We start from the raw sequence: 19,702 nt of genomic DNA, 5'->3' as shown, positions 1-19,702 counted from the left end.
CCCCCACCAACCCTCACTACTATTTCTACTAATACCACCTCTACTGTACCATCTCCGCAACCATTACCTCCCTCCCTCCACCACTACTTCTACCTCCTCCACCACAACCACCACCACTACCACCATCCACCACCACCCTTCTCACACCATCATCAACTTTATAAACACAGCTAAAATTGTAAATAAACAACCAAAAATCACACCGGACATTGCAGCATCACCAAGAACTGTATATTGCTAGGTTATTCGTAGAAGGAAATCAATATATGTGAACAGGTGCAACACAAACCATAATAATTCTTAAATAGGGAGTCCATCACTGAGGTGTTTATTGGGTTAGGTTAGGTTTTGTTGATCTTTTCTTTAAGGCTACGAGAGGGTTTTAACCACATCACAGTATATATAAAGAGAGAGAGAGAGAGAGAGAGAGAGAGAGAGAGAGAGAGAGAGAGAGAGAGAGAGCCTGTATTGATCAGCCTCAAGTCGAACACACGGTATATCCTCTGGTGTTATCTCACGCTTGTATCGCCCTACATTTGGTACTGATGTTGTTTATGATGATTTCGCATTATAAAACTAACCCCTCAGTTGCCATTTTCACCCACAAGTTTCCAATTTTCATCTCAAGTTGCCAATTTTCACCCCAAATCGCTAATTTCAATCAGATTCTACCTATTATCGCTCTTATAGGAAGGGTGAGTCACGGACGCTACGAACACGGGCATGGTGGATGCGACGTACACGAGAATGCAAGCACGTGATTATAATAATTGTTGAACTCGCCCGGGAATATAATTACTAATCATCTGATGAGTAAAATATTAACAGGATAGGAACTGTGATTTAGAGATAAGGCCTCCTCATCTCCCCCACCTATACCACCAACACCACCAACACCTCCAACACCACCAACACCACCAACACCTCCATCACCGCCTCCACCTACACACCACCACAAGCAGCCATCATCACTCGGCCTCTACAAATGGTGGCCATCCATCCCTTTCCCTCGCGCCGCCCGTCAGTGTAAACATCACCCACACACACACCCTAGTGACCCGTGAGCCTACATGACAAAGTAACAGGTTAGCCCGACGTGTTCCCCTGACCTCTTCCTGCCTCTCTCTACACACTCACACTCTGTATAGTTTTACTCTAGCTTCCTCTACTCTCCCTCACTCTTACTTCCTCCACGACCTACCACCTGTCCCCAAGGTGTACTGTAAACGCTCCTTCCCTCCCTCAATGTCTGTCACACAAGATCCAACTATTCTCATAAAATGCTCCCCCGGTAGAAGTCGAGTCTTTCTTGTTATCTCATCTTTATCCTCTTTTCTGTTGTTCCTTTCCTCTTGTCTTCTTTTCTTTCTGTTTTATTTTATTTTTATTAATTTTTGTTCATTTCCTTGCCTTTCTCTTCTTTCTCTACCTATTTCCTCTCATTTTATCTCGACGAGATCTTGCATATACGTGGGTCTGGTCCCGCCTACGTCACAGCCTGGGCGGAGGGTTCGTCTTAGGGATGTTTATGCAAACCCAGACCCGTCAACACCCCGTAAACCAAAAATGCTCGAGATTCCGCTAAAATAACTAGTAAATGAACCATGGAAAAGATGACAGATAAGATTTAGCTTAAAGAAAACAGATAAAGCTATTCACAGTCTCTTTCCCCAGCGGCAATACAAGTTTACAGTTTATTTTATCGTGTTTATATCTGTTGCCTTTACTCCTCTGCGACTTGTGTGTGGGCTAGATCAAAGCCTTACAGTTTGTAAAGGAGAACAGAAACTGAGAAGAGGGAAAGGAGAGAAAAAGAACACAGATGAAGATAAAGAGATAGGCAGAGAGGAAGGAAAGCTGTCCCCCACTGCACGAGGGGGCGCGCTTGGTCCACCCAGGATTAAACTTAATCTAGTATTTTGCTGCACCGAGAAGTTTCATCACTGTCATCTGTTTAGGACGCGCAGCTCCGTCTGAGTCGTCCTGCTGATTCCATATCGGACGTTTTGAAACTGATGGTCTAACACTTCCTCAGAGCGCGGGCTGTCCTACACGGCCAGGGAACCCTTGGCTCGGTTTCATCGGTCTGAAGTCGAATAGATCATCATCTGTTGATAATGCTGCGGCTAACAAGATTGCAAAAAACGAACAGAACATCGTCTGGTAACATTGAAACAGTTATTTTTACTTTTATTTTTTTTAGTGGGGTGGTGATGACTTTCCATGTTGTGACACACCAGCGTGGATGTAAGAGTCTCAAAGCTCTAAACCACGTCATCAGTGAACCTCCAGCCAGGAGCTAGAGCGGTCCTCCCCCACCTCCTCACACCTACATAATTGAGTTTATCAAGAGACGGAAAGGAGAATGTTTGTGTATACACCAACGTCACAACACCAGCTGAGGGCGCGGTGGTTTATTTATTAAAAAGCAGCTGATTGGTTATCACGTGGGGCATTATGGGTCACATTCTGGTGGAGACGGGAGTGATGGTGCGTCTCTCGTCCAGGGTGAGGGACGACCATCATCAGGTGGTTTTATAGATACTGTCGCGTAGGTCGTTCAGTTTATGGTGGTCGTTCAACATGTGTCAGTCATTCTTATTGTGATAGTCGTTCAGGTGGTGGTTGTTCAGCATATAGTGGTCGTTCAGGTTATGGCGGCGTCATAATAATCTTATTACCGACTCGACGCCATCATCACCGTCAGTATTTCAGTATCCTTCCCATGATGCCATCTGTCAGTCCTACTGTCAACTTTACCTCCATCCCAGTGGCAGCTCCATCCTTCACTCCCTCCCTGCCTCTTATCCTTTCCTCCCTCTCCCCTTCCTCCTTCCCACCTCTCCCGTCTTCCCCTCTCTCTCCATTCTTCCCTCCCTCTCCTCCCTTCCCTACCTCTCACCCTCTCCCTCCCCTCCATCCCTCCTCCCTCCCCTCGCTCCCTCTTCCCTCCCTCCCTACGGGGCGTGTATCCCTCGGCCATTAATGACAAATGGTGGTGACGTTATCGTGGATTATTTGTGTGGATGGGACAAGACCTTCCCCGAGGCCTATACTATCACCCTCCCCCTCCATCCACACCACCACCCTCCACCTCCATCCACACCACCACCCTCCACCTCCACCCACTGCCACCCTCCACCTTGCCACACCACCACCTCACCTCCCACCCACACATTGCCTCCACCTCCACCCTCCACACCTCCACCCACACCACCTCATATCACCCACCACCCTCACCTCCACCCACACCACCACCCTCCCACCTCCACCCACACCACTCTCCCACCTCCACCCACACCACCACCCTCCACACTCCACTTACCACCTCCACCTCCACCCACACCATTACCCTCACCTCCCACCCACACCACCACCCTCCACCTCCACCCACACCATTACCCTCCACCTCCACCCTCCACCTCCCACCACCACCGCCCTCCACCTCCACCCACACCACCACCCTCCACCTCCACCCACCACCACCCTCCACCTCCACCACCACCATCCTCCCTCCACCCACCACCACCCTCCACCTCCACCCACACCACCCTCCACCTCCACCTCCACACTCCTTACACCACCACCCTCACCCACACCACCACCCCTCCACCTCCACCCACACCTCCACCCACACCACACCTCCACCTCCACCACACCACCGTCACTCACCCTCCACCCACACCACCACCCTCCACCTCCACCCACACCATTACCCTCCCTCCTTCCTCCTCCACCCACACCACCAGGCCACCAGGCTCCCTCTTTCCCCCATCACTCTTCCTCCACCTCTGCACCTCCCTCGTCCACCCACACCCCGACTCCTTCCTCCACCCTCTTCATGGTACAACTGTTTATAAGGAATTATACCAATTTATTTAGTAGATAATTGAAATATCCGCGAAGCTGACACTGTTGTTATTATTATTATTATTATTATTATTATTATTATTATTATTATTATTATTATTATTATTATTATTATTATTATTATTATTATTATTATTATTATTATTATTATTATTATCACTGTTACCATTATCATTGTTATTATTTATTATTATTACTAAACCTAGAGCGAATAAAAGGACTATTACTTTATTAACAAAATATCACACTAGACACATTTATTGTTATGGAGTTTATGATATAATTTAAGGTTCATCAATGCATAGTTTCATTACAAGAAGTTTTAATATTCGAAAAAACTTTATTACAAAATCACCAAAAAGTTTCATTACCCCAAAAATATCGTTACAGGGTGGTTGTTGAAGTTAAATGACACACACACACACACACACACACACACACACACACACACACACACACACACACACACACACACACACACACACACACACACACACACACACACACACACACACACACACACACACACACACACACACACACACACACACACACACACACACACACACACACACACACACACACACACACACACACACACACACACACACACACACACACACACACACACACACACACACACACACACACACACACACACACACACACACACACACACACACACACACACACACACACACACACACACACACACACACACACACACACACACACACACACACACACACACACACACACACACACACACACACACACACACACACACACACACACACACACACACACACACACACACACACACACACACACACACACACACACACACACACACACACACACACACACACACACACGCACGCACACACACACACACACACACACACACACACACACACACACACACACACACACACACACACACACACACACACACACACACACACACACACACACACACACACACACACACACACACACACACACACACACACACACACACACACACACACACACACACACACACACACACACACACACACACACACACACACACACACACACACACACACACACACACACACCACCATATAACATTACCCATCACTTCACCTGTTGATTAAATCTCAGGTGAGGAGGACAGTGTTACCATAACTCATCAACAATTCTACTATCACTCTAGTGACTTGTTGTAACCAGAAGCCTCGACACTCATCTCAAGGCTCATAAACACGAGGCTCAGGTCACCCATACAACTCAAGAGTTTAACTGCAATACGACACCTGATTACGTATTATGAGTGATTTTGTCTAGTTTTACTGTAATACGACAAGTGGTTATAATGTTATATCTGTTTTCTATGGCAACAACGAGTAAGAATTTCAGGAATGTGTCTCCTTGATATAAATGTGTATTGTCTACGTAAGATAAGCCTGCCAGTCCTAATAGGCTTTATTATTAAGAGACTCCACCTCACCGTAACCTAACCACTGGGATTGGTGTCCATTAGGGTTCACGTCCCGTCTAACCTGGACCTAATGGACCTGGGGCCATTATTATATGTATAATAAATATAATAATGGCTGCCCCTCGTGTAACGAGGATGGCCGGCCCTAGGGCCACCGAGGTGTGAATTTGTTTAAGGTGTAGAAGCTGTCGCCAACACAACGACCACACCCTAAGTTAACGAGCTGCATGACCCAGTGTTTGAAGGTGTAGAAGCTGTCGCCAACACAACGACCACACTCTAAGTTAACGAGCTGCATGACCCAGTGTTTGAGGTGTAGAAGCTGTCGCCAACACAACGACCACACTCTAAGTTAACGAGCTGCATGACCCAGTGTTAGAGGTGTAGAAGCTGTCGCCAACACAACGACCACATTCTAAGTTAACGAGCTGCATGACCCAGTGTTTTAAGGTGTAGAAGCTGTCGCCAACACAACGACCACACCCTAAGTTAACGAGCTGCATGACCCAGTGTTTAAGGTGTAGAAGCTGTCGCCAACACAACAACCACACTCTAAGTTAACGAGCTGCATGACCCAGTGTTTAAGGTGTAGAAGCTGTCGCCAACACAACAACCACACTCTAAGTTAACGAGCTGCAAGACCCAGTGTTAGAGGTGTAGAAGCTGTCGCCAACACAAGAACCATACCCTAAGTTAACGAGTTGAATGACCCATTGTCAAGGAATAGTCCGAGAAGACAGGACAACTCGCCAACTGCACTAGCTAACCATTACCCTGGAATACGATCCGTACATCGATTAACATCCAGGTTCCCAATTACTGCTGGGTAGACAGAGGCAAATGGCATAAAGAAACTTGCCCATAGTTTCACCCTGCCCGGGGATCGAACCCGGGTCCACTCGCTTGCGAGGCGAGAATGCTGACCATTACACCACAGGTCGCCACGTAACAGCAAATATATACATAAACATACCCCCCCCCCCACCCACACGCACACACACGATTACAATACCCTTCCTGGCTTCCCTAGGCCTAAGAGCCTCTTGCGCTAACAGCTGAACCAATCCTCTTAATAATAATCCTTTGTGGAAGGGGAGAGACTGGGGACGGGAGAGGGAAGGAAGGGAGGGAGGGAGGGAGGGATATAGGAGGAGGAGGAGGAGAAAAGAAGGACTAAACACCAATAAACGTAGTTTTACTACTAAATTACACGACCCAGAACCTATAAGCTTTTCACACTAAAACTGCAGATTTAGTCAGGTTAGGTTAAGTTAGGTTAGGTTGAAGTCCGTTTAGGTTTGGTTAATCAAGGTCTTGTTATCTATACTGGTTATGTATTCTGTTTTCTCTTCTATTTCCTGTTTCGGGATGGATCAAGAGAAACAGAAGACACAGGACAGGATAATTATAACAAAATGACAACAAGACTCTTAGAAACGTGATACAAGTCGGTGTTACTTTACAGTGTTGTGGTCGAGACAAAGTGACCATGATATCAGAGAGTACAACCATAACCTCGATTTCCACTCCAGTATTCACAATCAAACACTTTAATGGAGCACAAGTGGATGAAAAACCCACTAAAACTTCTTAAAACGGCAAGGACACGTCATCATCATCATCATCATCATCGTCATTGTCATCACCTCTTAACAAGGTAGCGGCCAACCATATCTGAGTCAAACAATATTAAACTGTACCAAATTTGCTTTCTAAAGATTTAAATTTTAAATCTCGATAATTAACTGCAGTAATTGGTCTATTTTTTCTTCGTAATTTAATGAAGAAATTTAATAAACGGTGGATAGATGGCGGGCGAGAGGGACGCAGGGGGTGGATAGGAGGAGGAGGAGGACAAAGAGCCCGAGCGCCCGGGATGAACTACACAACGACGGCCCTACATAACGACGGCCCTACACAACGACGGTCCTACACAACGACGGTCCTACATAACGACGGTCCTACACAACGACGGCCCTACATAACGACGGCCCTACACAACGACGGTCCTACATAACGACGGCCCTACACAACGACGGCCCTACATAACGACGGTCCTACATAACGACGGTCCTACATAACGACGGCCCTACATAACGACGGCCCTACATAACGACGGCCCTACATAACGACGGCCCTACATAACGACGGTCCTACACAACGACGGTCCTACATAGCGACGGGTCCTACACACGCGATGACACTACAGTAGCATTAAGTTAATTGGGTTAAGTTAAGTCATAAAAGATGGCTCCATTACGTAATACCATCCTTAAATTTCTACCCATCCCAGACACTACCTGGTCATTCCCTTAAAAGTCTTTTGATGTATCGTGCGGGTCAGTGGTCCATCCTGGTGGTGACATTATTAGGATCCCCAAGTGACCCTTGAGAATACCCATGGGCTTCCTGGTCCACCTAATGACCTCTGCTCCTCCCTAATGTTCCTTGGTTTTGTTCCTTACAACACCTCGACGTCTGGTTCTGTCTGATGTTTACAGGTTCTGTCACATACTATCTTGGTGGTTTAGTGTCATCAGACGAATAGCGGTCCACTGTGTCGCCTCCTTGACACCATCATAAATCGGGCTGTCTGCACCATATACCCTTCCTCCCTGGACCCATCAGATGCCCCGTGACCTGCCCAGATGCCCATCAAACTGCTGATGGCGGCCCCTCCAGAAGACGGGGTTGTGGCATGGGGCCGCCGACACTAGACCGAGGCTGTTCCGGGGCGCGGCGAAGGGAAATAAAAGGTTTGATGGCATCGTAAAATTCCATGAATTATCCCGCAGGTGAACTTTTGTGCTGGGAGGACCCCGGGGGGTGTAGGGGAGGGGGGCACCGCGACAAATTATGCACATGTTGTTGTATTTCTCTCAACATGGCAGAAACACGGATACTTATTAAGGCAGGAGGGCGTGGGCGTATGAGGGCGTGGGGGACAGTGGCCGCTCCTTATGGGTGGATGATACTGTGGTAACATTTATCGGCATAAATTGATGACATGTGTTTTTTAATATCATGGGCGGCCAGAAATCAATATCTTATACATGAGCGATGCGTTATTTTGATCACGGAGGAGGTGTGGGCGTGATGGATGTGGGATGAGGGTTTTTGTGGGCGTGGGGCGGCGTCGTGGGGGATCTCCTTGGGGGTCAATCTGACCGCCCACAGTGGCTGTCTCGTCTTTGAGTCATCAGTCATGACTTCCACCACCTCATGCATCACCCCAGCTCCCTCCTTCCCTCCTTCACACACCTACGTCTTCCTTCCTCCTTCCCTCATTCTCACACCACACCACCTGCCTCCCTCCCACACACCTTAATATTCCTCTCAAAACTTTTAAAAGCTACAAAATAACTAATATTCTATAAATGTAAACAGTCTGCATTATTATTATTATTATTAATTATTATTATGAATTATTATTATTGTATTTACTCAGTTCCTTGTATGTCTTCCTTCATACTTCATTGGTGAATTATTGCGTGTATGTAGTGGTGTACGTCCATGTGTGTGTATATATCTAGTTACATGTGTGTATATTTAACCGTGTCTGTGTGTGCCAACTATGTCTCTGCGTTTATACACGTGTGCGTTCACATATCCATGAGCATGTATAAGCATAACACTTCACTCACACGTACACACACGTACGCACACACACACACGAGCACACACACACACACACACACACACACACACACACACACACACACACACACACACACACACACACACAACACACACACACACACACACACACACACACACACACACACACACACACACACACACACACACACACACACACACACACACAGTGGCTTCCTTGTATACAGACGTTGGGTCCGTGGTCGTCACATGTAGAACAAGTGATCTTAGTAAGACGACAGTCAGAGGGGAAGTGACATAATGACAGAAAGACAAACAGACGGTGACGGACAGACGGACAGACAACACTTGTGGAGGTACGACATCACCACCACCCACCAATTAGCGTCTGCGGGAGATAAACAGTAAATACATCACCAGCTGAAGGCCGCTCACACCACGACAGACAGACAGACACTCTGACACACACACACACAGGTTAATGACACAATGACAATAATTACCCCTCTCCTTCCTCTCCCCTCCTCCAGTGACCAAGACATGCAAAGAGGAGGAGGAGAGGAAGAGAGGATAAACGATATAATAGAATAAAAAGGAATAATACCACACAATGAAGCATTGAGGAGTTGAGGTCAGTGACGTAAGAGGAGGTACAGTATGTTGGGAGGTACTCACAGCTTGTAGAGGCCGGGGCAGTTGGTGAAGAGGTTGTCCGGGAGGTGTTGGAGGCGGTTGCTGTCGAGGCGCCTGTAACGACAAACACACACACATTAATAGAAGGTATAAATATACATTACACACACACACACACACACACACACACACACACACACACACACACACACACACACACACACACACACACACACACACACACACACACATATATATATATATATATATATATATATATATATATATATATATATATATATATATATATATATATATATAGGGTATATAGGGTGGAGATCCTGTGGTTGAGGTGGGAGATTGGCAGGGTGGAGGAGGGAGGGTGGAGGTAGAGGTGGTGGAGAGAGGGTGCATAGCAAGGAGGTGGAGGGAGGGTACAGGACCGGGTGGTGGAGAGGCAGGGAAGCTGGGGGAGGAGGAGGGAGGGTGGAGGGCGTGCCGAAGTTAGAGATAAGACAGAGGGTGTTAGCGAGGTAGGAGCGAGGTCCAGGTGGCCCCACCCACCACCTGTACCCCGGGCAGGTGAGCAACAAGCAGCCAGGTGGAGGGGAGAAGGAGGGGGTGCAGGGGGGAGATAAGAGATGAAGTTCTTAAGTATATAAACAATAACTGAGACATGAAAATAAATAGTGATATAACATTAAAAAAATGTATAAATATAAATAAGTAAATTCCCAATGTACGGCCGAGCTACCATGGTAATCCGGACCTGGAAACAAATGACTGTGCTTAAACCAGCGACTCTGTGCACATATACGACTAAACTGGAGTGACGGCAGGGCAACAGGTGCAGGAGACCCTCACTGAGAAGTAGGAAGACTCGTGAGCACCGTCAGGGAACACTAAGTTAACATTACACGCCCTTGAGTCTTGGTCTTGTTACCGAGGAGTCTACACAACACTGCCGGGAGAACACTAGAGGCTTTCAAGAGAGAACCTGGCGTGTTTCTTGAGAAGGTCCATGAATAAACGGGCCGCAGTGGTTGTGCACTCCGCCAGCTTACGCACGGACAGCTGATACGGTTTTTGGTTGATCGGGAATCCTGGTCGAAGTTTGAGGTGTTGGAGTAAGTGTTTGATGCTAAGTATATGCCTGGTGTAAAAAAACAGGTAAATTCGTTAATGAGCTAGCTAAGTGGCCAGGTATATAAACCAGGTGAATGTGCTAGGTGTAAGCCAGGTAAGTACATCAGGTATACTGTATAAGCCAGGTAATTACATCGGGTATACAAGCCAGGTAAGTACACCAGGTATATAAGCCAGGTAAGAACACCAGGTAAGTATAATCATATATATATAAGCCAGGTAAGTACACCAGTTATATAAGACAGGTAAATACGCAAGGTATATAAGCCAGGTAAGTACACCACGTAAGTACAACCATATATGTAAGCCAGGTAAGTATGCTAGGTATATAAGCCAGGTAAATAAGTCAAGTATATACATCAAAGATCTTGGCTCTTGAATGATCTCGACTACGGTCATCAGTGTTGGTAGAATGACTCACTGAAACCCGACGCCAGACCTTTAATGTCACAGTTGAGAGCGGGTGTGAGGTAACTGAAGTAACCAATAAATATGAGAGAGAGAGAGAGAGAGATTTAACTCCCGAAGGTGGCGGTGCGCAACGGTAACCAGAAGGGGACACTGACGGTCGCCTGAGACAAGTTACACACCCGCTGCGGCTGACCAAAGAACACCGTCGCCTTCAACTTGTTAACTCCGTCCTACAGCACCGACCTCGGGAGTGAGCTATCACGCCGACACACCATGACACTATTACCCGCGACAAGTAGGAAGAACAAGCAGATACAGGGAGATAGAAACCAGACAAAAGAACCCACTAGAAGCTCAAATATCTGATCCGAACAACAAGTATTTTTGGTGGGTTTACGGAGTCGTGTTGTGACGGAGACAAGGGACACAGCTGTGGGAGTTAGGGAGCCACAGTAGTCAAGAGTCTGTCACCGAGAAACACACGGGTGTAGGCAGCGCTCTACGCCAGACACTTAAGATGCAGGTGATAAAAGCTTGATGACAGGACCCCCGGCGGGTGTTGGCTGGGGGGACGGGGTCAGGGAGACTGAAGGTTCGTGTATCGTGGAGGTGAACAATCGCGAGAGGCAGCCAGGGGTCTCCGTCACCAGCTATCTCAACATTCTGCACGGACACGCCTCAAGCTCTTGTTCTTACAAGAGGACAAGAAAATAAGGTACACTTTTTCTCTTTCCGTCAAGATGACAAAAGAGGAACGGGGGGGGGGGGCTCTTTAGTCGCCCTTCCTCAGGAGCGGAGGATAAAGAATATGCTTTATCATTTCTTCATCAGGAGAGAAAAAGTGGTGAGATGAAACCATCCATCCACTGCCTGCTGACACGGAAGATAAAAAGGAACTTCTTCCTTCCCCGTCCTTGTTTATTGCCATTATTACTTCTTCTTATGAGCGACCAGGCAGAAAGAGGAACACCCACCCGAGTTTTTCTCCCCGGAAGACCCGGACGTGAACGGGAGGAAGAGGCGTTTTATTCTTTCACGTTGACAGACGGAAGAACACGAGCCATTACCTCTCCTGCAGGTGGAAGGAAGGGAAGATGGAGGAGATCGCCCATTATTGGTCCTGGAGGAAGGAAGAGGACGCACTTTCCTGGACCTATAAAGGGAAGTAAGGAATGAGGGGAAAGAAGAATACAAGGAGAAGGACGTCCGATCACTGGTCCTGGGGTGGGTGTGGAGGTGGGAGGAAGGCCTCCATTTAGCGTAAGAACAGCGTAGTGAGGGAGACGCCCTCTGGTTGCCACTATCATCAAGAAATCTCAAGAGTCTGCACAGCTGATCTAATTACTCACATTAGGACGCCTCTTAACAAGGGGAATATATATATATATATATATATATATATATATATATATATATATATATATATATATATATATATATATATATATATATATATATATATATATATAGTCCATATAACACAGACTTTGAACATATAATCAACGACCTCACCAGCAAGGAATCGAACCCTCGACCTATATATATACATATATATATATATATATATATATATATATATATATATATATATATATATATATATATATATATATATATATATATATATATATATATATATATATATATTAGTTCAGAGAGAGAGAGAGAGAGAGAACAGGGCGGAGGTGGGGAGATGAGGAGGGGTACAAGTGGGGTGGAAGGGAGGAACATTTTGGGGGATAGGGGTAGGTCATGGGGTGGAGGGCAGAGGTGAGTGGTGGGGTTCGATCGCAGTAAGTGGTGGTGGGTTAGTGGGATGGTTGAGGGAGGAGGAGGAAGATGGATACTTACCAACACACGTAAATGTAGGTTGAGACAGAGAAGGACACGGGAACAAAGCGAAGACATTCAAGGGTGACGGGACGGTAGTGTGGTAACGGAGACAACCTGGAGAACACCACGGAGGCCTCCCATCATGAAGGGGTGAGCCAGGAGGGTGATGGGACGGTCGATGACAGGAGATGGGACGTTCGATACAATACAAATAGTCTTGGCTAAATAAGGAGTCTCTCGAATGATATCATCTGCCCTGCCTCTCCTTCTCTGGGTCTTACTCCACCGACCACCTCAGTGACGACCACCATGCGTGAACCTCGAGTGTCACACGGGAGTTACTACTCACCGATGACTATAATGCCGAAGACTCCGACGTGACAGCGACCAAGACAACGATAACAACAGGAATATGAGAGAGATCTTGTGTCTTTTAAAACCAGGAGGAGGGAGGGAGGAGGAGCCATCACTGTCTACCTATGTGATAAAGATGGTTTCAGGTCTTATTTAGCTAACTTCTCTTCACCCTTGGTCTATTGGCTAACTTCACTCCTGCCTGTTGACGTGAACGAACAGACATCCACCTCATGTTTGACAAGAGAAAACTCAAACTACCGGACTCCACCCCCCCCCTCCCCCCTGCCTCCCTGATCGATGGGGATGTCGTGTTATCAATCTAACAGTTGATGGTCGACCAGCTGATAAGATCTCTGGGTTATGATATGATGACTGAGTTCGATGATTATATCTCCGGGTTACAATCAAGAGTTTCAATTAGTTGATAATATCTACGGGTTACAGTAGAGAGTCTGAATAAGTTGATACTATCTACGAGTTACAAGAAAGAGTTTCAATAAGTTGATAATATCTATGGGTTACGAGAGAATATAATTTATACCTTTACTGCAATATTAACCTCGGCCAGTATTTAACTCATCTAATCTTACTTAGGTGAAATAAGATGAGTGGTGCTTATAATCCTCACGTGATTATCATCGTTTCCTGCAACAACTACCACCACCTCTGCCTCTCACCGTCACTCAGACACATAACAAACAAACCCTCATTCCCCCCCCCCCTGTCTCCCACACAACTTATCCTCAGCACCAACAAACACAAACAAACACAAACAAACACAAACAAACACAAACACCTTAGATAAGATAAAAGGTCATCGTTCGGAAAGTATTATACAAACAAGACAGAGAATTCAGTTATATTTGTATTCATATTTTCTTTTAAGACGGATACATAAAGCAAGTCAATGGAAGGTTAGGTTAGGTTAGGTTAGGTTAGGTTAGATTGTACGGAGTTAGATTAGACCCAGTTAGGTTAAATTATATTTAGTTACATTAAGTTAGGTTAAGTTGAAGTCGGATTTAATTCATCCTACATAACAACGGTCCTCCTCCACCATAGGTCCTCCTCCACCATAGGTCCTCCTCCACCAGAAGTCCTCCTCCACCATGGGTCCTCCTCCACCATAGGTCCTCCTCCACCATAGGTCCTCCTCCACCAATCCACCCAGGTCCTCCTTCACCATAGGTTCTCTTCCACCATAGGTCCTCCTCTACCATAGGTCCTCCTCCACCATAGCTCCTCCTCTACCATAGTCCTCCTCCACCATAGGTCCTCCTTCACCATAGGTCCTCCTCCACCATAGATCCTCCTCCACCACCTCTCCAGGGTCCTCCTCCACCATAGGTCCTCCTCTACCATGTCCTCCTCCACCATAGGTCCTCCTCCACCATAGCTCCTCCTCTACCATAGGTCCTCCTCCACCATAGGTCCTCCGTCACCATAGGTCCTCCTCCACCATAGGTTCCTCCTCCACCATAGGTCCTCCTCCACCATAGGTCCTCCTCCACCATAGTGTGTCCTGTACCCCAAGTCTTAGGGTGGATGAGTACTACTACCAGACACCCTCGCCATAAGCCACACGCCCCGCCAGGTATCAGGAACATGGAGCACGCCCTCACACGCCATCCATCTTCCATAGACAGGACTGATCACTGCAGGTCGTGTAGGTGTCCTTACCTGTCCCGAGGGCTTGGGAGTGGGGCCAAGGACGCGCCCACACCGCTATGTGTAGATGTGTTGCTGGGTATAGGAAGGAATGGGTACAGGTGTTGCACATAAATACACACTCAGACAGACAGACAGACAGAGAGACAGACAGACAGACACACACACACGCACGCACACACAGACAGACAGACAGCTCGACACAGGTGATCCCGGCGTCATAATTAATATTCGCAGGTGAGGCGGGCAGGAAGGCGGAACCACAGGCACTCAAGATTTCATTAAGAGATAACAACACACACACACACACACACACACAACAGCTGGGAGGAAATTGATAAAAAAAAAGCAGCAGGAATGTATAATGAGCCGCGATAATGTGTACTACGTCATATGAACACCAATCCTATTAGGCTCCAACCTAACCTAAACTAATCTACAACGTAACATAACCGAAACCAAACCGTATATAACCTAACCTAACATAATTTAATCCACAACCAAAAGTAACCACCTAACTTTACTGACCTCAAATAACCTAACCTAATCTAACCATTAGGGCTGATACCTGTTAAGAATGGGGCCCTTTTTGCTATAATATCCTATGCCGATATCTTTGAGCAATGACCTAAGACCTAATCAAATGTCCTATGTAAAGTCCTACCAAAAGTCCAAGCTAATGTTCTCAGCACAATGCCCTATAGATTGAGACCAGTGTCCTAGGGCCGGCCAATGTCATCTTGATAAAGTGCCAATGGTCCCTGGTGATCGGCTCGACAGGCCCCTGAGGGAAGACATACCCCTCGTTAGGGAGAGTAAATGACCTTAAGACGAACTGATGATCTTATCGAAGAAAATCCCATTGAAAATAAATCTTTAGATAATATGAGAAAAAATAAGTAAGAATGGGTTCGTATATCACCTTGGGGTTATTCTCGACCATGATGACCCCTAGGAAGGAGAGTTTGGCAGTGTTTTGCCCCGGCTGGTCGGAGATAAAAGATACCCACAATGCTAAGAGGATGAAAGGATTACGGGGCGCTGGTTCACCACTGATGGGGCACGGTATATATCAGGGGTGGGGATCAGGGGGGGTGGGGTCAGGGTATAGGGGGGGATCAGGGGGTAGGGGTGGGGGTCGGGGTAGGGGGGGTCAGGGGTAGTAGGGGTGGGGGTCAGGGGTAGGGGTGGGGGTCAGGGGGTAGGGGTGGGGGGGTCAGGGGGTGTGAGAGGTATTAGGCCTTCTTTAGACGTCAACTTCATCTCACTCAACTTGTTTATTTCTCAATAAGACGCCGCAGGTGGGAGGTGACGAACACACTCTTTCACCCACCCACTTACTCATCCGTTCATCCAATCACCCAATCTTCCATTTACCCACTCACCGGATCACTAGCTCACCATTCTATTATTTTCAACTTCTATTTTCACGTGACTCATATTAAATGCGTTCATACGTTTTTCCTTCGTATTTAATTTCTGTATCGACGAGATAACCTGGAATGTTTGTGCGTGGCTTTCTAATTATCTTTCAATACAGAGAAGTGATATAACAGGTGATTCGTAAGCCAAACACACACAGGTGAAGGAGCACTGACAGACGAAGCAGGTTACTTAAGGGTCTATACTGTTCCTCCATTATACGATCACTGTAAAAATTGACTCATATGTTTCTATTCCGAACAAGACAATAGAACGGGTGAAGGTGTTTCCATAAGGGTAAGTATGTATTACTTGGGTGTTTCATTCTTCTAGGCTTTGAAACACACACGTACAAATTCCGTTATGGTTATTCATTACTCATTACATGTAAAATTCCCTCTAATTTAGTTAAAACACAAAATTCCTCCTTATTTATTAATAAAAATTCCTCAAATTTAATCAAACCCCAAAATTCATTCTCCAACGTGCCTAAAAAAAATCCGTTAAGGCATTTTAAAGACAAAATCCTTTTCATAGGTATTGAAAACCAGAGCCAAAGGCCTCCTCCTGACCACAGCCACCACACCAGGTCCACTCACTAGTCTTCAGCTTCATTACTCCCCGCCTCTCCCAAGGGTTTCCTCCTGGGTCAACATCTTCCGCCGCTGTCAGTCAGATTACACGACTCATTAGTTATACCAAAGGCTGAGGAGAAAATCTAATGAGTAAAACCGCATCGTGAATAGTACATAATTCAGGAACTGTACGAGTTTGTTTCCTGGAGTGATACGAGAATTTTACACGTTCAGACCATGACGGGATCTTGAGAGCTGTCCAGACCTTGCAAGGCAGACAGGTAACACAAAGCCAGGTGTGACGCAAGGCCAGGTGCTACACACGGCCTATAATTAGTGCAGAAGATGTGGGTGGTCTAGAGAAGGACTGTTGTGGGAGGTGAGTAGGTCTGTGTAGTGTGGAGCCTCTGGTCACGACGGAAGTTAGGAGGGGGTGTGGTGGAGAGGGGGTGTGGTGGAAAGGGGACGGAAGTTAGGAGGGGGTGTGGTGGAGAGGGGGTGTGGTGGAAAGGGGGCGTGGTGGAGGGGGTGTGGTGGAGAGGGGGGGTGGGTGGAGAAAGGGGTGTGGTGGAGAGGGGGTGTGGTGGAGAGGGGGGTGTGGAGAGGGGTGTGGTGGAGAGGGGGTGTGGTGGAAAGGGGTGGTGAAGAGGGAGATGGAAAATAGGACAGTGATAGTGATGAGCGCAGTCACAACTGCAACACACACACACACACACACACACACACACACACACACACACACACACACACACACACACACACACACACACACACACACACACACACACACACACACACACACACACACACACACACACACACACACACACACACACACACACACACACACACACACACACACACACACACACACACACACACACACACACACACACACACACACACACACACACACACACACACACACACACACACACACACACACACACACACACACACACACACACACACACACACACACACACACACACACACACACACACACACACACACACACACACACACACACACACACACACACACACACACACACACACACACACACACACACAGGTAGGATAAACTCAGCCATGTTTGGGGCGCTGGTCGCATTTGTCATTCATAAGCTCCAGACCAATTTAATCAGAAAACAGATTGCTTGTCACCCAAGAACTGTAAGCAAGACTTGGGTCATAATTCACCCATAATCTCCTGCATTAGGAAATGGAATTCATTGATCATTACACGGAGGCCAGAGACGGGTCCACCAGATGTTATGGGAACACTACATTAGGAACCATAACGAGGCCCATTAAATGAACTATTAATGCTCACGTTTAGGAGGGGTCGAGTGAGTAGGTCGGTCAGTGTCATCTGGACCTAAGCTCGCCAAAGGTCTATTCGTCATCCAAAAGTTATGTACGTAAGGGAGGAGCTGTGATGTTTGTAATTATCGTAAGTTTTAACTATGGGAATTATTTCAAGAGCTGCTGTATTTTAAGGTACAAGATGTTAAATGTCAAGGAGGTAAGGATCACAGCTCTAAATAATGGCGCCACTCGTTCGTGACAACAGTTTAGTTATGCCGTTTTCCAGACAACCACACAGGTTAATTGACCAGTATCCTTGGGTGACGTGTGTGTGTGTGTGTGTGTGTGTGTGTGTGTGTGTGTGTGTGTGTGGTCTTTTAAGTAACATCAGTCAGTCATTCATGAGGGTGTGTACAGGGGAGACACTCAATCACTCACTCATTCATCCTGCAGGTCACGGCAGCTCAGTAGTAAGCGGCTCTATCACCAGGTAGGAGAAGTAACCTGATACCTTAATGAGTTACTCGTGAAGGTCAGTTACCTGGGAGGCACCATAACCCTCATGACCATATCGACGCATCTTCTTTAAGTCCCCGTAATTATAAGCTGGTTGATGATAGTCTTACGGTTCCATAACATTCTTCTTGCGGATGCCAGCATGGATTATAGCCCAAATTATTGAACATCCCTTTAGCTGTAATGACTATAATCACTTACATCATTCATTCCCAAAACTACCTATTACCTGGAGTAATTAGACCTTCACGTGTGTTTAGATTCTCCAGTAGTGGAGTCGGGATTAAACAACACGAAACTTGCCCATCACACGACCATAATAAACCGGCCGTAGAGGTCACAGTCCCGGCGAGGTTTGAGGCTTTCGTCGACCTTATGAGTTCTAGACGAGCACCCTCTCTGTATTTTGTCTCTCCTCCCGCTGTTTTCATTCCAATATGGACAAACCTCAGACCCTCAATGGTTCCCACAGCTTAAATTTATCCCCACTAACTAAACCTTTGATAACGTAAGCTAACTGGTTCACTGTAAGATATTATACAAGAATGGTGTCCAAGATGGCATCGATATTAAACTGAGACTCTACCTTAACTGGATGATTTTTTTTTTACTAATTCTAATTAGAGGAGAACAGGTGGGCAGCTTGGGAGTAAGGCACCTGTCAGTCGTCTCCTCCTCTGTCTCGTTCCTTTACTCTACTAACCCTGTATATCCCTGGCTAGTTCTGCTCCTCCTCTAAGAAGAAAAAAATGTTGCTCCTCGTAATTGGTTTAACTTTTCAGGTGTCGAGTCTATTTTCCACAATTTTCAAGTTACTGAATAAAATGGATCACCGACTTATGAAGCAGAGATAATTA

The 19,702-nt window shown here is 46.5% G+C and overlaps 1 protein-coding gene and 1 non-coding gene across 5 annotated transcripts in view; both read right to left on the bottom strand.

Moving 5' to 3' along the window:
• The window catches only part of LOC121865336 (protein slit-like), a 212,428-nt gene that overhangs the window by 112,247 nt on the left and 80,479 nt on the right, over positions 1–19,702 (bottom strand). For all 4 annotated transcript variants that reach the window (XM_042364673.1, XM_042364676.1, XM_042364674.1 and 1 more), the window contains exon 3: positions 9,650–9,721. The gene's annotated coding sequence lies outside the window, so the exon portion shown is untranslated. The remainder of the gene's footprint in view (positions 1–9,649; positions 9,722–19,702) is intronic.
• Positions 6,224–6,297, bottom strand: Trnaa-cgc. The gene has a single exon. It is a non-coding gene; the product is annotated as a tRNA-Ala (tRNA).

Source organism: Homarus americanus, unplaced genomic scaffold, assembly GCF_018991925.1.
Source record: "Homarus americanus isolate GMGI-L3 unplaced genomic scaffold, GMGI_Hamer_2.0 scaffold39392, whole genome shotgun sequence".
In the NCBI taxonomy this organism is placed as follows: Eukaryota; Metazoa; Arthropoda; class Malacostraca; order Decapoda; family Nephropidae; genus Homarus; species Homarus americanus.
Note: the sequence above shows the minus strand (reverse complement) of the source record. Positions and strands in the feature narration are given on the sequence as shown.